Source organism: Phoenix dactylifera, chromosome 1, assembly GCF_051530095.1.
Source record: "Phoenix dactylifera cultivar Ajwa chromosome 1, Ajwa_hap1_PhDact_Kaust_v1.1, whole genome shotgun sequence".
Classification (NCBI taxonomy): Eukaryota; Viridiplantae; Streptophyta; class Magnoliopsida; order Arecales; family Arecaceae; genus Phoenix; species Phoenix dactylifera.
In genome coordinates this window covers 42,816,749-42,841,048 of record NC_143190.1, presented here as the reverse complement: position 1 = coordinate 42,841,048, position 24,300 = coordinate 42,816,749, and the positions used below count along the sequence as shown (strand labels likewise).

The following is a 24,300-nucleotide window of genomic DNA, read 5'->3' as shown; positions in this document are numbered from 1 at the left end:
TCGGAATCCATTCGGAAAGATGAGTTTTGAAATGGGAATTATCAAGTACGTGGAACAAGTGGTCAGAACCCGTCTTACCATGCACCATTTCTCCTTCTCTTTCCCTTCTCTCTCTCATCCTATCCCCCATATGTGGAGCAAATTAATCAGTCGAATCTGGTAGTCAGGCAACCAACCATATCCTTTTTATCTCGAACATCAAGCAACTAACACAAATACAGAAGTACGTGACCTTCCAGTTGATTCTACTAATAATTTCGACTATCCATTGGTAAGTTCAAAAGCACTTCAGATCAAACATTGAACCTTAACTTGAGATACAAGCATACCGAGTCCTTTTCCATTTCACGAGACCACCTTGAAAGCTCCACAGCATGACAAGTTAAATTTTCTACATCCGTTACGTCTCAGTTGTTCTTTTTAAACCGGCATCAGATGAGCCCTCAGACCCATAGACTAGGGACCAGCCACCCTGATGTAGTTATCACCGCCCGGGGGAGAAATTATTGGTTAGACCGGGTCCACCAGCTCAGTGGTGGACCTATGCATGCAACCATAAAGGAATATACGAAAGAGAATATAGGCGTCCTTTTATGGTTGGACTCGTCCACCACTGAGTTGATGGATTTGGCCCAACTAATAATTTCATAATGTTTAGGGCCAGTGCACAGCTCCGATCCCCTCAATCAATGTGGTAGTCCAGGAATAGGATCAACGGCCAAGATTCGCAGGCCACCAGGGTCCAACCCACATACATGAAGCCAGCGGCAACCCATACTCGTACGATGATTCATTCTTAGGATTTTGACGAAAGGGCGACGTGGATCCTGCCGCATAGCTCAATGGTAACACACCCCTTGGTCCCCTTCCTTCCGTCGACCGACGCATATACGATACTGACAGGCCAGAGAGCGTTTTGGGGGACTACAGGGGAGCGTGGTCCAGGAGCCTTCAGCCTATCCCAAATCTCTCTTTGGACGGAGAAAGTGAGAGTGGGCCGGAGAGCCTTTGGAGGTATCTCAGCAGAACAAAAATCATATGAGGCAAGCACCAGAAAAAAAAAAATATTTGACAAATTTTTTTATTTTGCCACATATTTTTTAGTGCGTATCTTAAAGAATAAATTCATAAATCATAAATCTTTTTCCACTAATGGAGTCGTCAGATCTGTAATTAAAAGAAATCAAAAAAAAATTGCAGTACATATTATATGGTCGAGGAATATACATCGAACAAATTAGTTAGTTAGCAAGTCAATACATATATCTAGATTGATCGAAACCCAATTTCTAGATTATGGTGTTCACCAGTATATAGTAAATAATACACCCTTAGCAAATTAGTCATCTAGTAACCCAATACACATTCCTAAGCAAATTAATACACAGTTTTAAAATATCATATTCACCAATACATACTACATGATCAGTGATCCACACTCATCGACTTGTTGATATATACTGCAAGCTTATCTGATATACACCTAGCAGTGATCCAATACATACTTATAGATAAATCGATACATAGTTTTTCAAATATACTTTTTATCAATGTATACTATATGGCCAGATAATATACAACCTGCAATTAATCATCTTGTATTTATTTGTTTAAAGCTACGAGATGCACTCCATTAGTAACAGAAGTTATGTTCTTATTTAACTTTTGAACTTTCTCTTTAAGATGGGCATTAGAAAACATATGGCAAAATAAGAGTCGCGTCTTATAAAATATTCTATAGTGCCCATCTCATATAATTTTTGTTCATCTCTGCATGCCCTCGAGGAGACTCCAACGCGTCTCAAGTCTCTCCTCCCACTGCTCATTTGAAATTTTTACAGCCGGCTTCGGCGGATCGTGTCTAAATGTTGTCTCTGGTATATGCAAATTTGGTGTGCAGAGCCAAAGGATAATTTGGGGGGGTGGGCACCCTTCTCCCACTAGGGTGGTCCACGTTTGAAATCTCTAGTACACTAGAAATTTAGCGATAAAAAAATGCCAAGAAAAATTGTCCTACGAAGATGGTAATAATTTATAAAACTGTGTACCAGCCTAAAATCCAAAACCAACACCAAACACAAAAAATTTTGCAGAGAATTGCTTGAAAAAATTAATTATAGAGAAAAAAAATTTGGAAGAAAAAATAAATTTATTTAAAACAATAAAGACCAAAACAATAATTTTAGCATTCTCTCGCAAAGACCCTTCACTAAAAAAGCTTCACACAAAAAAAAGGGTGCTCTCCTCTACCACAAAAAATGTCCAAACAACTCTCTCTCTATATTTATAAAACTATAGTTTCTTTCCCACTATCTTATTCTTACTAAAAAATAAACTCAAATATATGACACTCAATGAACTTGCACAAAAAGACAACTTATTCTAACTAGTATTAGAATATAAAATAAAAATAAATTAGAAAAAAAAATTAGTATAAGTAGGATAAGGAATGAAGTTCCAACAATATCAGGTAAACCTTGAAGGTTCTTCTATTTGAATAGCAGAGATCAATGTGATATGTCGGTTTCGGATACATTTGATGGTCATTTGACAAGCTTGTTTGAACGAAAAAGAAAAAAAAAAAAAGGGAAAGGCAACACTGAAAAAGATCAAGGTTGAGGCAATTAAAAATATTACCGAGCATGTGGCCCCCACCCTTTTCCATAAGTGCGAACAAGCAAACAGAACCATTCAGAGATTCAAGGCCAATGTCTCATCGAGTTTATGATTTATTCGACGGTGAGAAATTACATTCGATGAGGTTTCGTAATCTAATAAAGCTCAGTGGGCGGGTTTTTTTTTTTTTTGTGTGTCAAAAATAGAAGGGGAGGGGGACGGGGAGGGGGAGAACCCCACCCACGTAGCAGCTTCCACTGGACCTCCTTTCACTAGAAAATATTCGATGCGGATCGCAAATTTTCGCGTGTCCTTCCCAACTCGTGGGAAACCCCACTGAGCTATCCACGTATGAGTGCGTCATCCCAGCGCCACCTCAGTAACTGATGAAAAAAAAGCATATCCACACAGAGCCATCCGGGTGTGGAGCATGTGGTTCCTGATTTAATCGACATCCGCGCATTTTGAATCCGAACAATTCGGATGGAGTCCAAGCTTCTTTACCACCCGACTATCATCTTGGTGGCACGAGCGCCCCGCAACTCACCCGCAGCACTAACATCGCCTACATTTCAAGTCATTGAAAGGGGATGCAAGATAAGACATGTCTCCAAGTCGGACCTTTATACGACACTAGCATGAATACATCAATATAAAATACCACAAAACCAAACAAGAACATTTGAATAATCCAGCCATAACATGCCACCAGCATAACTGAACAGGAAAACTAGTACTACATGAACCCCCAAAGGGTGGAGACAAAGCTGAGTCACCATCAGCCTCAATGGCCTAGGTGATATTTTCTTGTAGCTCTTCTGAACTTTTAACACCGCCATGAAGCTCACAACTCACACCATTTTTCAGAAGAGCTTGTCGCTTGCTGGTTCCTGTGACCCGGATCTGCTTCATTTTTTTTTTTTTTTTTTTTTTTTTTTTGCTAAAGGGAAGGGATAGGGGGGAGGAAGGGACAAGCCCACCTCCGCGTAGCAGCCCCCACTGGGCCCCCGCCCCGCCAGGAGAATGTTCGATGCGGGCAGAAATGGCCGTGTGTTGGGCACCCCGACCGGTTTTACTCATACCCTCCCCACCCGTGGGCTCGGCTCAGCTACTCCTCTGAGCTCTGGCTCGAGTCCCACGTATGAGTACGTCACACCCGGCACCACCCCGGCTACTAGCGGTTCAAGAGCGGTCCTACACCACAAGTCCAAGCAGTGGCCAAAGTAGTGAGCTCCGGTCCACAATTTAATCGTCGCCGCAGCGATTCGAACTTGGGACCTTGTGGTTAGAATTGCTGCCCAGTACCACTAGGCTACCACCTTGGTGGCGATCTGCTTCATTTCCTCGCTGAAATCGTTGATAAGAAGAGGGATTTATGATACTATTATATTAGTCTTGAAAAATGGGGGGGAAAAAGGTGACGCTATAGTGAGCTTGGGTTATTGGCCTGAGCATTGCAATAATCCCTACTGATCGGGATCTGTTGATTCCCAGTTGCCACTAAAACAAGTACTCGGCTAGCCTAGCCCAAGTTACCCCAAAATCAACCCAAAAAATGGGTATCTTGTAAAAAGGATAAGCAAATAAGTTGCCATGGCTTATGCAACCGTATCAATTTCATGCTGTTGTTTTTAACACCACCGCCAGTTTTTAATTTTCAGAACTTTCCTGCACCAACTAAAACTTCTCAAGGCTCTGAACTTTTGAATAAAAGCAGGGTGACTCTTTTGCATTCCTTTTCACTCAAAAAAATATTTTTCAGAACATGAAAATTAAAACTTTATCTTTTTTGCTTTTTTGACATCACAGTATTTTATATAATTTTCTTTTTTTTGGACAGGGTGGGGAGTAGGAGATTGCCAATGGGACATCCAACTAACCATTATCCAAGAACCAGCTTCAACACTCATTACTAATGGCCGGTGAAAGGCCACAGCCTCCATGGCACCAATCCATGCGACCATTTATTGACATAGATTTTCCCCAGTTCAGAGGCTCAGCAATAATAGCGCTGCCATTGCTATCATGAATGATACATCTCACCCCACCAGACACCAGCGCTAATAGCTTCCAGTGAACCATCAAAATCAATTTTGAGCAAGTGGAGTCACGGGGGAGCCCAGAAACTAAAGAGAGGTCCGAAAGAAACCAAGAAAAAGGAAAAGGACACCAAGGAACCCGATGAGGACGCAAATTCAACTGAAACTTAAAATTCACTAGCCAAGCCAAGAGAAAGATTAGCTATTCGAGCTGGCGGTACTATACTGCACTCGAAATATTTTCCCATTTCTTGAATTACAAATCTGTCATACGATATCGACCGATATCATGTTTTAATCTTTTTTAGAAAACTTGAATCAAAAGCTGCAGCATAGAAGATCTTCCCATTTCTTGTTTTCCATACCTGTCATAAGACATCGACCAATATGTGTCGTAGTTTTTACAAACCGAGAACAAAGGCTGCAGCAATGCCAAACATGATCTTAGTATGTTATCTCATCTCCCATTATACCTAAAGATTATTTTAATAATAGCCATGCACTAAAAATTATTTTGAGAAATTGATAGATTGTCAAACATTAACAATTGTAGGATCCTTAAGGTGTTCGGTGGAAGTTAGAAAATACGGAATTCACCTGCACAGTTCTAGACAGTTGACGCGCATCAAAGTTTATTTTCACCAGAACCGCTTTACCTATGCAAACAAGTAAACAACTCCTAGTCACAGAAACACGAATACACGAGCACCAGCGAGCACGATTAACAGAGGGTCCACCATCATTGTGGTGGGGTATGTCGGTCGGCCGCTGCCCACATCGAGCTTTTTTACGCCTTGGCTGCTGACCTTGGCGTCTTCCTTAGGTTTGGATGATATCCTGACCGAACTTAGGCAACACCGATAGATTTGCTGATCAAAACTCCTTGATATCTTTGTTCAAGAATCAGGATTACTGGCTGCAGCTTACCCTAAGGCTTGCACAAGAAAATCGGTAACCTTGGAATCCTTGTCTAAGGATTGAGATTACTGGCTACAGCTTATCCCGATGATTACACAAGTTGAATCAACACACAAGCACGAACAATGAAAGAAAAGATTGTTGATTCGATTCAAAATAAAACAAGAACAATCTAGTAGGGAATTGATTTATCCCGATACTAGCCCAATCTAGTGGGGATTGGTTTATCCCACACTAGCCCAAGTCTTAGACCAATCTAAGGCTGAAATACATAGACGCTTCCGATTCAAAATATTCCGATTGTGATACCGATGGATGATGGCGATGCCGAGCCAACTGACTTAGAAGCCTTTGCTTATGTTGTACCAGCAGCAGCTAAGCTATGAGGCTCGCTCTTGTAGCTCGCAGGTTGCTACACCTGCTCTTTCACCTACTACGCTTTTGCCGTCTGTCGGAGATTCTCTCTCGAGATTTCTCCCCAAGCGGTGGAGACAAACCTACTTTCTTCGACTTGGTTGGTCTTCTGATTCAGGTGGGCCCTCATCCTTCACGACATAAAGGCCTCCTAAGCCAAAAGGCTGACACACTCTAAGGTGGAAATACAAATGCTCAAAGATGTCTTCACTAGCCTTATCATATCTCTTATATAGACCTAATACAAAAGCAATTCGAAATTCAAATTCAAACATTCAAACAGAAAGGGCATAAATTCAAATGATGTAGCATTGAATCACACCCTCATGAAGAGTCCTCGTTGGATGACACTTGGCCCCTCCGGAGTGCTCCATCCGGCGCACATCAAGGCTGCAATTTTGGGCGCCCATGATTGTTGCCCTTGAATGAAGTGGTCCATGCGCGCGGTTGATGACGTAGCTTGCGTACATGGCGGCCATTTGAATTTGAATGGTGTCCATGATTGTCGCCTTTGAATGGAGTGGCCCATCCACTTATGCACGTGGCGGGCATTTGAGTTTGAATGACGCCCATGATTGTTGCCCTTGAATGGAGTGGCTCATGCACTTATGCATGTGGCGAGCATTTGAATTTGAGGGACGCCCATGATTGTCGCCCTTGAATGGGTGGTCCATGCGCGTAGTCGGCTGATGTGGCTTGCGCACATGGCGGGCATTTGAATTTGAATGGCGACCAAGGGTGAATCTCCATGGGCGTGAAAGGGGCTAAAATGCTGATTGTCCAGCGAGGTGATGGGCATGATGGGCGCGCGGATGGGTGCGTTGAGGTCGCACCCGCCAGGGCTGCCTTCGGTTCGGCTGAGCTTAGGCTAGCCTCCAAGGAACTCAACATTCCAAAATATGCCCCTCCGCCGAAGATATACTCGTCCAAGCCTTCGTGCATGCAATGAATCTCGCTTGGCTTGGGGCCGCTATGGTGAAATTTGATAGGGTCCTCATCATTCCCTCTCCCTTGAAAAATATCCTTATCCTCAAGGATATGGTTGAGGTACCATATAGCATGGTTCTCCCATTCTTTTGCCTTCAGCATGCTGCCCCAATAGATCTTCCCTTTCTCGTAGGAAAGTTGTTTCACTTGGATGTAGGAGTGAAGCTGTCCAGGATGTCCACCTTTTTCGCGGTTAGGAAAGTGCCCAAATATGTACCTGCTGAAGTTAGGAATAATAGGGATATGGACATACCGCATGTAAAAAATCAGTCCTTCTTGTATTCTGAATGGTGCAACCCCATCAGCAGTTGCTTCAATTCTTTTGCAGATTTCTTGCGCCCGGACATCAAGATTGATTGCCTCTTGGTCATGGTCACAAGCCTGCAAGTTGTTGTTGTCAAGTGTTGCACCAACATGATCTTCCAACTCCTTGGTGACTGGGGCAACCCAATGCATTTGAAAGCCTAAGGGGAACTTAATAAGAGACGCTTTTTTTTTGAAAAAAAAAAATTTAAGTAAAATAGTTGTTTATTTAACTTATCAGGGCAAGCCTAACACATGATTTCCTAATTCTATGCCAACTCTAAGTAAATCTAGGATTTTTGTTTCCGGTTTTAAACTAAAGAGTCTTAAAGAATCACAAAAAAAAAATCTTGTACCTTAGCAACTTCATTTAAAGAGAACAGATGAATGCATGGAAATTGACCTATAGTGCAAACTAATGTTTGTAATTCTTTTCTAACTTGCAATAAAATACGGAAAGGCACCTGTCTGTCTTAGATAATCTAAAACATCCTCCATGAAACAGAACAGAAGCTGGCAGAACTGCATCAGCTTATCAGCTCTCTCTTTTATGATAAGTAAAAAATATTTTACAATATATACAATGGAAAATGTTGGGAAAAAATGGAACACTCGGAGCACATGGTCAAATCGCCGAAGCCTGTGACGAACGTGACGACGGGGAGCATGCTCTCAGCAACCATAACCTCAGAGCGCCCGACCTCAGAGCGCCCGACCTCGGCACCGACGACCCCAGAGCTCACGACCTCGATCTCGGCATGACCCTGGCAGGCATGGTCTCGACTGAGTCAAGCCCGATCGACCTCAAGGCCAAGAAAGGCCCAGTCAAAGGGAGAAACCAACCCCCACTCCACCAAAAATCAAATCCTTCATATCCGAGATCAAATTCCGCAATCTCCGTCTCAACGACCGTCAACATTTGAATTCACACGATCTCAACGAATCGCCAGCTAGCTTGAAATCTTAGGCCGTTTACGGTAATACATTGGTTCACATAATCACACCCGATTGCAGGTAACCACTACACCCCCTTCCTATAAAAAGGGAAGAAAAGCTCTAGGCAAGGGATCTTCTTCTGCTCCCTAGCCAGAAAATACATCTCCTCTATCTCCATTATCTAAAAAAGCCCCTCTCCGACTTAAGCATTGGAGGGCCTGCGCCGGAATCCCCGGCCACAGGCTTCTTGCAAGTCTGCCGGAGACAGCCGTCCACCGTCGTACCACAGCCAGAGCTCCACTTCCTCGGTCTGCGGTCGCCCCTAGGTCCAATTTTCAGCAACAGTTGGCGCTAGAGGAAGGGCCTGAGTCATGACCATGAAACTAAGGAGCATAGGAGCCTCTAATGCCTCCCGGTATCATGCGCCATGTCCTGGCCGCTTAGTCCAAAACCTACCACCGAGGCCTCCAGCAAATCAAGTTTCGCAGATCCAACCGGAGCAATTCAACACGCTGGTGCAGCAAGTTCAGGCACTAGCAGCAGCAGTCCAAGGCCTACAACGCGTGGAGGCCCCTCCTATGACACCTCCGCGGGTTCACATCCGATTAGCACTCCTTCCAGACGGACCTATGTCCCAAGGCTGAGATCCCCATGACTCTTCAGGGGTCAACAATGGAGAACGGCACCGTCACCAAGGATCTACCCGAGCATCTCCCTGGAGAGAGCCGCTAAGGAGTTGCCAGGATAAAAGGCCACAACCATCAGAAGCCGGATCGACTCCGGGTCAGTCAGTACCAGAACAGACCACCATGGCAACTTTCCAAGGCGGAGAACTCGACAAGAAGGTCGAAGAACTCGAGCGGCGAATCGTGCCACTTCGGGATCAAAGAATCAGGCATTAGGGTGACCCTGACTTCACTACCAAGTCATCTTTCTTCCATCTAATCAAGGACGAGTCGATCCCGCCAAGATTCAAGATGCCCCAAATAGAATCCTACAACGAGACCACCGATCCCATGGATCATCTGGAGAGCTACCGAGCACTTATGGCGCTGCAAGGATCCTCGGAGGCTCTGCTGTGCAAGGCTTTCTCTGCAACCCTCCGAGGAACAGTTCGACTTTGGTTCTCCAGGCTCAAGCCGAGTACCGTGCTCTCCTTCGAGTAGCACGGCAGACAGTTTGCGGCCAATTTCGCCGCCAGCCAGCGCCAGCGGCAAACATCGGATTCTCTTCTCGACATCAAACAGAAGGAAGGAGAATCCTTGAAGGACTACATCAATCGCTTCACTGCTACAACTTGGGAGGTCCGTGAGCTCGATAAATCTATCGCCATGTCGGCATTGAAGATAGGAGCTCACTCATACAAGTTTCTCTTCTCCATTGAGAAGAATTTTTTTGCCGACTTCACAGAGATGCTGGCTCGAGCTCGAAAGTACGCAAAGGCTGAAGAGGCCATGGTTTCTCGGCGAGACGCCGCCGAATGACCCACGAAGGGGCAGAAGAGGCGTCATGAAGAACGTGGTCGCCCGAGGAGCCGGTCACCTCGCTGCGAGAAGAACTTGCATCGGTTGAGGAATCTACTTTGCCTGAGACCGCGACTCCAATCGAGATCACCACCTCGGCAGAGAACACTACCAGAAAGGTATAGAAACTATACTCCCCTCACTGCTACTCGGTCCGAGATACTCATGGAGATAGAAGGCCGAGGCTATCTCCGAGCTCCACCACCAATGCGAGAGTCAGAGGCTCAGCAACGTTCTAGGAAGTACTGCCGCTTCTACCGAGATCACGGTCACGACATCGAGGAGTGCTTTCGACTCCGAGACGAGATTGAAGTGCTCATCCGCCGCGGAATACTCAACCGGTTCGTATGAAACCGGCGAGATAAAGGAGCACCAGCAGAGAATGTCGCACCATCTAAAAATCAAAACGACAACAGACCCATTGCCGGCACCATCAACACCATAGGGGGAGGCCCTGCTGAAGGGAGCTCGGCCGAAGAACCAGCAAAGAAAGAAGCCCCCCCGAAGCGTCAACGCACGACCGAGGCCATCTCGTTCTCGGATGAAGAGCTGAAAGGAGTTGAGACTCCCCATGATGACGCTGTCGTCATCTCTATGATTGTCAACAAATTTGATATAAAACGCATTTTGGTCGATAATGGAAGCTCAGCAAACGTATTATTTTATGATGCTTTCCAAAGAATGGGATGACGGAGGATCAGCTCCAAAAAATGAATGCTCCGCTGGTCGAAATTACCAAGGATTCGGTCCCGGTCGAAGGCATAGTTAACTTACCTGTCACGGCCGGGCTCGCCCTCAGAGAAAGTACTATAAGGACGGACTTTCTAGTGGTCTGCGTGACCTCGGTCTACAACGCTATCCTCGGTCGACCCGGACTCAATGCCCTCTGAGCTGTAGTCTCGACTTATCGTCTACTCGTGCGATTCCCCACCAAACAGAAAGTCGACGAGGTTCGAGGAGACCAGGCAACAGTCAAACAGTGCTACATGGCGACACTTAAAGCAAAGCAACCGATCGAAATGCCAAGCCGAGCAGAACAATCAGCTAAAGTATCAGCCCAAATCTCGGCCCAGGCATTGTCCATCGAAACCCTGGAGGTACGCGACGAGCTTAAAAAGCAACGGGCAAAGCCTGGCGAGCTTCTTCTTCAAATCTCCTTGAGAAAAGATCGCCCGGAGCAGACCGTACATATCGGCTCTGGCCTGAGCCCTCATGAGTAGGATCGCTTGATCGAGTTTCTCCAGTCCAACACAGATGTATTAGCCTGGTCGCCCATTGATATGCCTGGAATAGATTCCGAGGTCATGGTTCACCGACTTCAGGTCAAGCCAAACTACAAGCCCGTGAGGCAGAAAAAATGGAGCTTCGCGCCGGAACGACAGCAAGCAACGGCCGAGGAGGTCGATAAACTCCTCGAGGCTGGCATCATCCAAGAAGTTTCTTACCCAGACTGTCTCGCCAGCGTGGTCCTCGTAAAGAAAGCTAATGAAAAATGGCGTATGTGCGTGGACTACACCGACCTAAACAAAGCTTGTCTAAAGGACAGCTTTTCCCTCCTTAGGATCGACTAGCTCGTCGATTCCACCTTGGGACACCAAATGCTGACTTTCATGGATGCCTTCTCGGGATACAACCAGATCCGATAGCGCCTGAGGACGAGGAGAAGACAGCCTTCATCACTGGCAAAGGCCTCTACTGTTACAAGGTGATGCCATTCAGTTTGAAAAATACCGGGGCTACCTATCAGAGGCTGGTCAGCAAAATCTTCAAGAATCAGATCAACATGGAGGACTATATAGATGACATGTTAGTGAAAAGCCAGACGGCCGAGCACCACATAACCGACCTCAATGAGGCATTCTCCACCCTCAGAAGGTACCAGATGAAACTCAATCCCACAAAGTGTGCCTTCGAAGTCACCTCGGGCAAATTCCTCGATTTCATGGTGACGGAACGTGGAATTGAAGCGAATTCAAAAAAGATCCGAGCACTACAGGAGATGACACCACCGAGGACGGTCAAAGAAGTACAACAGCTTGCTGGACGAGTCACGACCTCAAGGAGATTTATTTTGAAGTCAACAGAATGATGCCTCTCGTTTCTCAAGATTCTCAAATGACCAAAAAACTTCGTGTGGATCGAGGAATGCCAACAAGTTTTTGAAGAACTCATATGCCATCTCGCCTCCCCTCCATTGCTTACAAAACCTCAGCAGGGCGAGCTCCTTCATCTGTACCTGGCTGTCTCCCCGATAGCAATGAGCTCGATTCTACTTTGAGAGGAAGACAAATCTCAAAAGCCCATATACTACACCAGCCGAGTTCTGCGGGACGCAGAGATTCGGTACTCCAAACTAGAGAAGATGGTCTATGCGTTGCTCATCTCAGTTCGAAGGCTCCGATCGTACTTTTAGGCTCATACAGTGGTCATATTAACCGACCAACCCATAAAGCAAGTTCTGCAGCGGTCAGATCGCGAGGGGAGAATCGCAAAGTGGGCGGTCGAACTCGAAAAATTTGACCTCGAGTACCGCCCGAAGCCTTCGATCAAGGCACAAGTGCTAGCTGATTTTATAGTAAAGTCCACCTTGCCAGACGACCCCGAGACCGAGCTCACACCAAAAAAGGATACCCTGGAGCAACCATGGATTCTACACATGGACGGCTCCTCAACCTCGGGGGGTAGCGGTGCAGGCCTTATTCTCACCAGCCCAGATGGGGTGGTCACGGAACAAGCCTTACGCTTTGAGTTTCCTGCCTCAAACAACGAAGCAGAATACGAGGCGCTCATTGCCGGGCTTAAATTAGCAAAAGAGCTCGAGGTCAAAAGCCTGAAGGTATTCAGTGACTTCCAACTGATCGTGAGCCAGATCTTGGAAGATTTTGAGGCAAGAAATTCGTCAATGCAAAAATATCTCCAAAAGGTGTGAGATATCACCTCCACATTAAACACCTTTGATATCCAACAAATCCTCAGAGCAGCAGAGAATATGAGGGTTGACCAACTGTCTAAGCTGGCAACTTTCCGCATGAGCGAGCTCCTGAAGACTTCAACGCTCGAGTACCTCCAAACACCAAGTACCGAGGAGCCTGAACCAGTCCTCTGCGTCGAAACCGAGGCGAGCTGGATAAACGCATTCGTCAATTATCTGCAAAATAATATCCTCCCTAATGATCAGGTCAAAGCCCGCTGAATTAAATGCCAAGCTTTCCGATACCTCTACGAAGGCAAGCTCTATCGCAGATCCTTCACGACTCCGTTCCTCAAATGCCTCCGTCCCTTGGAGGCGGACTATGCCATGCGAGAGGTGCATGAGAAAATTTGCGAAAACCACCTAGGAGGTAGGGCCTTAGCCTATAAGATTCTACGTCGGGGATATTATTGGCCTACACTTCAGAAAGACACAGTAGACTTTGTCCAAAAGTGTGACCGATGCCAGCGGAATGCCAATATTCAACGCCGACCCTCAGTCCCATTGACCTCGATCAGTGCCCCTTAGTCGTTTGCCTAATGGGGAATCGACATCTTAGGACCTTTTCTCCAAGCCACCGGACAAAAGAAATTTCTCATCGTCTCCATCGATTACTTCACCAAGTGGGTCGAGGCTGAACCAGTGGCCCAAATCATTGAGCCAAAGATGCGAGACTTCGTTTGAAAATCGATAATCTACAGGTTTGGGCTTTTCTCTATCCTTATATCCGACAACGACCGATAGTTTGATAATGCCTGCTTCAAAAAATTTTGCTTCGAGCTCGGCATCGACCATCGCTTCACCTCAGTCGCTCATCCCCTGACTAATAGAGAGGCGGAGGTGACAAATCAGACAATTCTTCAAGGGCTGAAAGCCAGACTCGACAGGTTCAAAGGGCAATGGATCGAAGATCTCTACAATGTACTCTGGGCCTACAAAATTACATTCCGAATTTCTACCGGCGAAACCTCCTTCAACCTGGCTTATGGAATGGAAGTAGTCATCCCCTTGGAAATCGGGCTTCCATCGACAAGAGTGGAGAACAACGACACGGCCTCCAACTCGTCATGACTCTGAAGCAACCTAGATCTCCTTGAAGAGATGAGGGAAGCAGCTTGAATCCGCATGGCTAGGTACCAATGGAAAGCGCCACAATACTACAATTCCAGGGTAAAAGTCAAGCTCTTCAGCGCAGGAGATCTCGTCCTGAGGAAAACTGAAGCATCTCGACCTACGGAGCAAGAAAAGCTCGCCCCAAACTGGGAATGACCGTATCGAGTTGCTTGGAGCAAACAAGTTGGAGTCCTTTGATGGGACCCCCATTCTCCGAAGTTGGCACTCCAAGAACCTCCGGATGTATTATCAGTGAAGCCCTCCTAAGGGTCTCCAATGTTAGAAAACACAGCCAATAAAGCATTTCTCAGGAATTTCTCTTAATTATTCAACGCTTCCTCTAATTATGATCTGCTTGTGAACCTCAGGGTGACCCTGAAACGACTCGAGTCCTTAGGGAAAACCTAGGGATGCCCCGACCAAGCTCGGGATGCCCCAACCAAGCTCGAGATGCCCGACCAAGTTCGGATGCCCGACCAAGCTCGAGATGCCCCGACCAAGCTTGGGATGCCCGACTAAGTTTGGATGTTCGACTAAATTCGGATGCCCCAACCAAGATCGGGATGCCTCGACCAAGTTCGAGATGACCTGATACAATAACCTCGGGTACAACCTAAAGACGTCCGACCAAGCTCGGGATGCTCCGTTGCGTCGACCGTGAGCCCAGCCTCCCTCGACCTCGGGTCCTACCTAACGATGCCCCGACCAAGCTCGGATGCCCCGACCAAGCCCGAGATGCCTCGACCAAGTTCGAGATGACCCGCTATGACAACCTCGGGTACAATCTAAAGACATTCCGACCAAGCTCGGGATGCTCCGTTACGTCGACCGCAAGCCAAGCCTTCCTCAACCTCGGGTCCTACCTAACGATGCCCCGACCAAGCGCAGGATGCCCCGACTAAGCTCGAGATGCCCTGACTAAGCTTGGATGCTCCGACCAAGCCCGGGATGCCTCGACCAAGTTCGAGATGACCCGCTGTGACGACCTCGAGTCCTATCTAATGACGTCCCGACCAGGCTCGGGATGCCCCGCTATGTCAACCGCGAGCCAAAGCTTCATCGACCTCGGGTACTACAAAATGGAAACCAGGGCTATAGTCCGAAACTCCTAAGGCAGAAACTGTGGATCGAAAAGTACTCAAGTCCCAACGACTAAACAGCAACCCAGCCTCAACTCGCACTATAACTAAATCCGAGCCTAAAGACTTAGTGAAATTCTTAAAAAATCTAAGCTCGAAGACTCAGTAGAATTCTCCAAAAAATGTCGGAATCATATGCGAATGATACACGAAGTTCAACTCAAACGGTCAAAGACAAGGGTTCGTTGAAAGCACAAGTGGAAACAAGTCCAAAGACACGATGAGATTGAAGAAAACATGTATTTCATTAATGAAAAACCGTAAGGTTATGTACAAACTTTCGGCTTTGAGGCCAACCCACTTGGTTGCACAATGGCCTCGGTGGCCGAACTCGTTTACAAAAAGAGAAAAGAAAAACTAAGTCCTAAGATATCTTTAGGTTGCCGGTGGTCTCGACGTCGACCTCGGGATCTTTCACAAGAACCACCTCGAAATCTCCTGCAGGAGCAACCCCGGAATTCTTTGCTAAAGCAGCCCCGCGAGCATCTGTTGCGGTCTCGGAAGCAGACTCAAGAGCCTCTTCAGGAGCACCCTCAGCAACTTCTCCAGATGGGGCCTCGCGAGCAACCTACTCAGCCCCCCCAGTCTCGGCCTCAACGACCGCACGCTCTATCTTGGCTTCAGGGCTCTCGGGCGCACTGTCGAACATGTTGTCATCCTCAGGGCTTTCGGGTGCGTTGTCATCCACAGTGACCCCTAAACGAGGCTGAAGACCGTTGAGGTCGAGCTTAGGGTAAATCCTCCACATCTAGGCCCGAAAATCTTCGAATCCGTGGATGAGTCCTTCAACCGCCTCCTCTTCCAGCTCTTCCTGAAACTCAGCCGACTCACGAAAGATTTGCACGGCATTCGAGGCTTGCTCTAACGCCTTCATCTCCCAAGCTTCGAGTTGTTCGATCTTTAGCCAGAGAACTCCCGCCTCATACTTCTGGCCCGCGAGCTCGGACTGGGTGTCGGCCAGGCATGCCTCGGAGGCACGAAGTGTCGACCTAGCGAGGGCATGCACGGCCTCCTCCTCCTCGAGACGCTCGGCTGCAGACTTGAGCTCGAATTCGGCGGCCTCCACCCTCACGGTGGCCTCCCTGCATCTAGCATCGGTCTTGGTGAGCTTCTTCTCGGCATCCTCCTACCCCTCTGGCTCCTTTGGGTCTGGTTTTGACACTCAGCGGCCATGGAGACCAGCATATCAATTTCATTGAGGTGCTGTAGGGAAGGAAAATGAAAGTGAGCCGAGATCGAAAACTTAGAAGGATATGAAAACGAAAGCAAGAAAATAACTTACTCGGACAGCAGAGCAATAGGCCTGGTCGACAAAATTGCCGACACCACCAGCTTCGAGCTCGGTGCGATCAGTTGGAAGCAACGCGTAGCGAACGACTTTGCGAGCGACGTCACCATTATGGAGGGCCGAGTCATTCTCAAAGACCGACCACTCGGGACAGAAGGGTTTCCTTTCGGGGTGATCCCCCGCTCCCGACAAGCTCGGGATGTCAAGCCTCAAAGAGTACGGCAAAGGGGCATGAGAAGAACTCGGGACCCCGAGGTGGCTACCCGGCTCGGGTCCCGAGCGCCGCAGACAAACAACTTTGTGGACTTTTGAAGGGCCCGCGGACAGGCAAGCTCGGGCCGACGGTCCCTCTACGACCTCGGAGGGGGTCACGCGCTCGACGAGAGGAGCTTCCTCCGGTCTACGCTCTCCGGTCTTCTTCTTGTTGTTCTTCCGAACGAGCTCGGAAGTCTCAGCTTCAAGGTTCTCAACCTCTATAGGAGCAGAGTTCGAGGCCGGCCTAGCCCTCTTCTTGGGCACGGGGCGAGCTCCGCCTGCTTCGGCCGCCCTCTTATTGTCTCTGGCAAGGAGGGCCTCGCTGCTGGTCACCATCCCTGCAATGTCTGAAAAGAAAAAAGCACTCAAGTGTCAGACCGACTCCAAAAAGAAGGGGAAAAGGAAAAAGAATAAGAAAGAATAAATAAAACAAAGGATGACGAAATAAGGGAGGAGTAGTACAACCGCTCTTACCCACAGGGTGCGCCGAGCTCAGGCCGACATTTATCAAAGCCTCCTCGCTCAGGAGGTCGTTCAAAAGGATGTCCCTCTTTAGACCGCGAAGAGCCGCAAGGATCTTCTGCTCGCTCATGATTAGTTCGGGGGCCTTATTGTTGGCCTTGACTATGGGCAAGCCCCACGATGGGTTAAACCCCCATGGACGCTCGGAGGAAAGAAAGAAAAATTTCTCCTTCCATCCACGGATGGAGGTAGGAGCACCTCGAAACAACGGCCTACCTCTCCGAAAGGCGAAGTATAACCATCCTCTATCCGCAGGGTTAGACTTCAACATATAACACCCGTAGAAGACATTCACCGAGGTCGGTATCCCGTGAGCGAGGCAAAGAGACAGGAATCCAATGATTATCCTCCACGAGTTCAGGGCGAGCTGTGCTGGGATGAGGCGATACCTCTCCAAGAGCTCGTTCACAAACCCATGCTAGGGGCATCTCAGGCCGGCCCGAAATGTCTCCATATACACTCCGATCCAACCTGGAGGGGGCCTAGTAACTCGGTCCCACGGCCCCGCGAATTCAAGCTCGAACTCGAATGGAAAGAAGAATTGGGTTCGAATTGCGCCCAATTCTTCTTTAGTCAGGCTTGACCCACCCCCCTCTGGACCACGGCTCACCTCTGGCCTGAGCTCCATCCCGCGAGAAGAAGAAACCCCAGCAGTGGGAGAAGTGCTGCCCGACATTGTCTCTCTCATAGTATGAAAAGGAAGAAAGAAAAAAAATGGAGGAGCAAAGAAGAAAGACTGATAGTCCTCCAAGCAACATGAAAAGAAAAACCTACCATGGACCTCGCTAGAGAGGCTAACGGTCAAAAGCGAAAAACCAAAAGGAATCGCCAAAAAATACCTCGAAGCACCTCCGGGGAAGACCAAATAACGATCGGGAGAAAGGAAAAATGGAAAAGGAAGAAGACAAAGGCTACGGCGACCAAATAAAGGTCTTTAGGGCTAGCTCGAAGCTTATATAGACTCCTTCGACAGACCAGATCAACGAGAGCAGACCGCGCCGCCCATCGAGATCACACCACGTGCCAGCCTTAGGAATCGGACCAGTGTATCAACCTGAATCTTTGCTTTAAAAGCAGAATCGAAGCGGCGTCCTTTCAAAAACTGAAGCCTCGTCATGAACCCGCGGCTTGAAATTATCTCAAAAAGCAAAAAGCCGCTGCCTCGCGCTCTCATTGAAGACGCCCAAAAGTGCTTTTTCCCCTCCTTTCGAAATGACAAAATGATTTGAAGACGCTTGATCTCTTCAACATGACAAAAATGACTACTTCCTTCGTTCGAGCTCGAAAATGGCTCGAATTCGAAAGTCGGAGGGTAGTGTTAGGAAAAAAATGGAACACTCGGAGCACATGATCAAATCACCGAAGCCTAGTGACGAACGTGACGATAACAAACATGCTCTCAGCAACCATGACCTTAAAGCACCCGACCTTAGAGCGCCCAACCTCAGCGCGCTCGATCTCGGCACCAACGACCTCAGAGCGCCCGACCTTAGAGCGCCCCACCTCAGCGCGCTCGATCTCGGCACCGACGACCCCAGAGCTCACGACCTCAATCTCGGCATGACCCTGGCAGGTATGGTCTCGGTTGAGTCAAGCCCAATCGACCTCAAGGCCAAGAAAGATCCAGTTAAAAGGAGAAACTGACCCCCACTCCACTAAAAATCAAGTCCTCCATATCCGGAATCAAATTCCACAATCTCCGCCTCAACGGCTTTCAACGTTTGAATTCACACGATCTCAACGGATCGCCAGCTAGCCCGAAATCTCGGGCCATTTACGGTAACACATTGATTCACACAATCACACCCGATTGCAGGTAACCGCTATACCCCCTTCCTATAAAAAGGAAAGGGAAGCTCTAGGCGAGGGATCTTCTTCTGCTCCATGGCCAGAAAATACATCTCCTCTATCTCCATTATCTAAAAAAGCTCCTCACTGAATTAAGCATCGAAGAGCTTGTGCCGGAACCCCCGACCACAGGCTTCTTGTAGGTCTGTCGGAGACAGCCGTCCGCCGCCGCACCACAACCAGAGCTCCTCTTCCTTGGTCCGCGCTCGCCCTCAGGTCCAATTTCTAGCAACAAAAAATAAAACAAATGTCACCTGAAACAAAGAAAGCATTGCATCACAAAGCTGAAAAATAAATCAAAACCAACCCATATTTCAACTGAAGAGTGAAGAGAAAGAAATCATGTTCTAGATGGATAGAAATTACATCAATAAACACAAACTGTTTTCACAATGATTTTGCAAATCATATATTTTTTGCATAAACAGATACACAATCACAATCAACAAGTTTAAATCACACAAATGACAGAAAAATTACTTGAATTCCAGAGTTATGCATCAAACAGATTCACAAACAGATAAATCGAACTCCACGGTTATGCTTCTCTGTACAACATAACTATTAAACAGATTGGCAAATATTAAATATAAACCCTGTTCTTTCATTTGAAAAAACGGAAATGATAACCCAAGAAAAAAACATGAAATACATTTTTAAAGTATGGGATGCCTCTAGTAATGCATATTGAATTTTAGCATCTGGTTCCAACCGAAAGAACTAATGAAAGAGCAGGGTTTTCTGCCAACCGAAAGAATTAATGAAAGAAACCAAACCCACCTTCAAGAAGATTGGATTTTGATTTTTGGAACAGGGCTTTGTTTCCCAAGAGAGATAACAGCCAGATGATGCAATCAAAGTATCAGACCTCCAGTCACCAGAATACCCAGAATCACAAAGAAGTCAGCTCAAACAACGACAAAAAATTCGGAGGCGGAAGCCGCGGAACGGGGTTATGGGGGGACTCGCCGCTCGCGCCGCGCCCTCGCCGAGGAAGTTGTCGCCGAGAAGAGAAGCAATGGGGAACAGGGGAAGACGGGGTTTGGGACCGGCTTTGGGAAGTGGGAACGGCTGCGGGCTGCGGGCTGCTGCCTGGGAACTCAGTGCGAAGGAAGAACAAGAACAGTGCTGATAAGCTGATGAAGTAAAAAAGTGATAAGACAACACTTTATCAGCTTATAGCCATAGGTGATAGAATAGGTTATTAGGTTATACCAGGCTTACGGCTCACTAGCTTTACAGCGATGGGATTTCTTTCCCAATTCCCACGTCTCGTCGTCTTGAAGCCTGAAGGACAAGGAGCTAGCTTTCAGCCTTCCACGTCTTGTAGGTTTAGCCCTCCGAACGTCTTCTTGAGTTCTTTTCTACAGCACTTTCCCTCCCAGGTCCTCTAGTCCGTAGCGACCGGAGGCCTTTCTTTGGGCCGGGGCTTTAAGCAACTGCCTCAGTCTCCTAAGAGTTGGGCCGGCTCTGCTTGGTAATTTCCTATTTCAAGCCCTCTACATCAGCCACCCCATGTTCTTGGGCTTCTTCATGGCTTGTTGTTGCAGATTCTATTGTAGCATCCTCCTCTTTGCTGCAATCATCCGGCATGTTTTCTTGGCTGGTGGCTTGATGCTTTTTTCGAGAGAGTTTCTCGACCTCCATGGACTGTTGGTTGCATATGTGTCCAATACCTTCTTTGCCACTTGTGTCGCTTGCGATTGCAAGAATTTGGTGTCCTTGCTGTTGCAACTTAGAAAGTCAAGTGTGGATTTCCTTGGCCCCCTCTTCTGAAGCCGTGAACTCCTAAAATTACCCTCACTATCATTAGCCATCGCCCTCTCCTCCACCTATCCATGTAGTCTCTTCGGCTATAAGGCCTTCGAGCATGGAGAGGCTCCTCCTACGACTCGGTCTCCTCATCATAGTAACCTCTATCTCTCCTCCTCTTATCCATATGGTCTTTTCAGCCATCAGGCCTTCGAGCATGGAAAGGCTCTTCCTCAGACTCAAACTCCTCTATCCATCTTTCTAACGCCACTCTTCTTCCTTCTATTCTTCCTCGCCTCATGTTCTCCCTCGTGTTTTCTCTCATGTTTTTTCCTCTCATCCCTTGCCTGGCCCTGCCGTGAGGCGTGCGACCTGAGTCTCTCACCATGAGTCCTCCTAAGCTCCCTCTCTCTCTCTTTTACTCCACCAACTCTCCATCTTCTCTTCTCTTTTCTTCTCTATCTCTCCTTATATTATCCCTCAAATTGGTAGAGTTTCCCTTCCCCTATTCAGACGGGTTGTACTTTTCTTCATGAAGTCAAACCTTCGTTGGTGAGCGTTGGAGCTTGCACCGTACTCCATCTCCAAACTGCACTGCTGAAAAATTCAGACTGCTAGAAGGTTCTGTCCTTGCTAAAATCAGTCCCTATTTGCCACCCAATCTAACTTAATTAAGATCTTTTAGACTGTTGTAGGTCTGCCCCCTCTTGCAGGCCACTAAGTTAACACCAGCCGGACCCAACCCAAACCGGCTCACAAGTGTGCTGAATTTTAAATAACCGCAGGCTCCAACTCATGCAGAATTTTAGGAGTCAATAGACTCAACAGATTCAAATTCAAAATTCAAACAAATGATGTGTAGAAATCCAAGGCCAGCAGTTCCTTGATTTGCGGAGGTTAATCTCCAACTATCCCACTTAATTTCAAATTTCAAGTCCCCCGCTGATTTGAAGGATTTAAAATCTGGATCTTCAGCCGCAAATCCAGAATATGCAGAATTTTCAAAATTCAAATGGATCCCCTTATGCTGCAGAATTTTTCAAAGCCCGACAGATTTTCAAATTTCAAAATTCAAAATTCAAATTTCCTTCGACCCGAGGAATTTCCAAATTTGGATCACCAAGTGCCGATCCGGTATAAATGCAAAATTTCAAACTCCAACAAAATTTTAAATTTTAAATTTCAAACACCCACTAATCTGATGGATTTTGAAATTTAAATTTTCAAACTTAGATCCACTGCTCACCAAGCCTTCCGACCTACGGTCATTACTAAGGCTGCAAATGGATCAGGTCGACCCGCGACCCGACCCGACCTGACCCGCGTAGACCCAACCCGACCCAAATTTTAGGACCCGTGGGTCCAAGTCAGGTCCTAAAATTGGATCCGAATCATTTTCTGGGTCGGGTCTGAGTTACCGAACGGACCGATCCGACCCGAATAGACCCAGAGAGAGAGAGAGAGAGAGAGAGAGAGAGAGAGGGGGGGGGGGGAGTAAAAGAGAGTTTTTTTATGTGTGTGTGTGGGTAGTGGTACTATTGGAGGAAAAGCCCTAAGGGGAGTAGGGTTCAAGCGTGGAAGGATAGCAACAAGCATAGGTTCACAGAATCCAAAGGAACCTCGGCCCGTCAGGATTCTCTCTCGATCTATTACACTGTTGATACCTTTGGTGTCTCGGTAGCTGGCTTTTTCTTTTTCCTTCTGTTTTTTGGTTTTTGTTTCTTTTAACTTTCGAAGTGAGAAAGTGAGGGAACACTGCACAGAATATGGCTCATGTGCCAGTTTTCTGCAATGGAATTGGATTTTGGAAGGTTTGGGATTTTTTTTTGTCCTCGTGAGAGGGGAGCTGGGAGACACCAAGTTCCGTCCAATCAGTCATATAGATAAAAAATAGTGTGATATGAAATTTGGCTTGTAGACGGACTTAGTAAGTCATGGGTCATCTGTTCCGACTGGAGGCCAATTGCAAGTCTTTCAAGTCATGGGTCACCCAGCACCTCATAATTATGATATGACCAAATTAGATTTGCCCAAATTCTTTCCCAAAAGCATTAAAAAAGGGACCCGATTAGGACCCGAACCCGACCCGACTCGGACCCGGATCGGATCCGGACCCGACCCACCCGACCCGATCTTCAACCGGGTCAGGCTGGGTCTAAAATTAGGACCCGAACAAAAACCGAATCGGATCGGGGTCGCTCAGGATCCGACCCGACTCATTTGCACCCCTAGTCATCACCCAACGGATGAGCCAACCCTGCCTTGGCTAACTCCCAAATCTACCACACACCTCCTGCGGTCGTCATCCAAAGGATGAACCGACCCTGCCTTGATGACTATGCCAGTTCCCTAAGTCAGCGTAGTTGGAAAAATAGCACAAGGTACTACCAGTAGCTTTCCTTTGTGCTATTCCTAATATTTCGTATAGCAAGAGTGTTGGGTCAAATAGCACAAGATACTACCAGTAGCCTCCCTTTATGCTATCCCTGTGTGAACTTACCAAAGTCAAAGATTTGACCTGCCCTTCACTTTGCAATCACAATCGGACCCCAATACAACTGATTTCAATGGCAAGCCAACATTCACAAGCAATTGATAATGATGCAGATATTTTTAAATCTCAACCTACTTGCAGAAATTTAAACAACTTCGAGTAGTCTACTTCAAATATTCAGATCTAAAGTATGCAAACTACTCCTCCACGCAGATCCAAATAATTGCAAATGCAAGCACCAATAGATCTAAGATCTGCCTCCGACTTATCTTAGCAAATCTAAAACTGAATTTCTTCTTGGTAGGGTGTTACCTCTTGAGAGATCTTTCTCTCGAAGATCTCAACGAAAGCACTAGATTGGTGGGGCGCATCGGTCGGCCGCTGCTACACCAAGCCTTTCCACGCCTTGGCCGCTGACCTTGGCGTCCTTCTTGAGTTTGGATGATGCCCCAAACGAACTTAGGCAACGCCGATGGATTTGCTGATCGAAACTCCTTGAGATCTTTGTCCAAGGATTGGGATTACTAACTGTAGCTTATCCCGAGGCTTGCACAAAAAGATCGGTAACCTTGGAATCCTTGTCTAAGGATCGAGATTACTGGTTGCAGCTTATCCCGATGATTGTACAAGTTGAATCAACACACAAGCACGAACAATGAGAGAAAAGATTATTCAATTCAAAATAAAACAAGAACAATCTAGTGGGGGATTGATTTATTCCGACACTAGCCCAGGATTGGTTTATCCCACACTAGCCCAAGCCTTAGACCAATCTAAGGCTGAAATACATAGGCACAAAGGCCTCCCAAGCCAAAAAGCCGATACACTCTAAGGTGGAAATATAAATGCTTAAAGATATCCTCACTAGCCCTATTCTATCTCTTAATTCGAAATTCAAATTCAAACATTTAAACAGAAAGGGCATAAATTCAAATGATGTAGCCTTGAATCACGCCCTCATGAAGAGTCCTTGTTGGATGACACTTGGCCCCTCCGAAGTGCTCCATCCGGCACACATCAAGGCTGCAATTTTGAGCGCCCATGATTGTTGCCCTTGAATGGAGTGGTCCATGTGCGTGGTTGATGACGTAGCTTGTACGCATGGCAGCCATTTGAATTTGAATGGTGCCCATGATTATCACCTTTAAATGGAGTGGTCCATGCACTTGTGCGTGTGGCGGG

General features: G+C 47.0%; 2 long non-coding RNA genes across 2 annotated transcripts; both read right to left on the bottom strand.

Moving 5' to 3' along the window:
- Positions 1 to 14,213: 14,213 nt before the first annotated feature.
- LOC149768678 (uncharacterized) lies at positions 14,214 to 18,411 on the bottom strand. Its single transcript, XR_016395746.1, has 2 exons — positions 16,242 to 18,411; positions 14,214 to 16,162 (listed from the first exon to the last, which is right to left on the bottom strand). It is a non-coding gene; the product is annotated as an uncharacterized LOC149768678 (long non-coding RNA).
- A 267-nt stretch (positions 18,412 to 18,678) lies between these two features.
- On the bottom strand, positions 18,679 to 21,495 carry LOC148715293 (uncharacterized). The gene is made up of 2 exons (XR_015967629.2): positions 19,653 to 21,495; positions 18,679 to 19,126 (listed from the first exon to the last, which is right to left on the bottom strand). It is a non-coding gene; the product is annotated as an uncharacterized LOC148715293 (long non-coding RNA).
- Between the last annotated feature and the right edge of the window lie 2,805 nt (positions 21,496 to 24,300).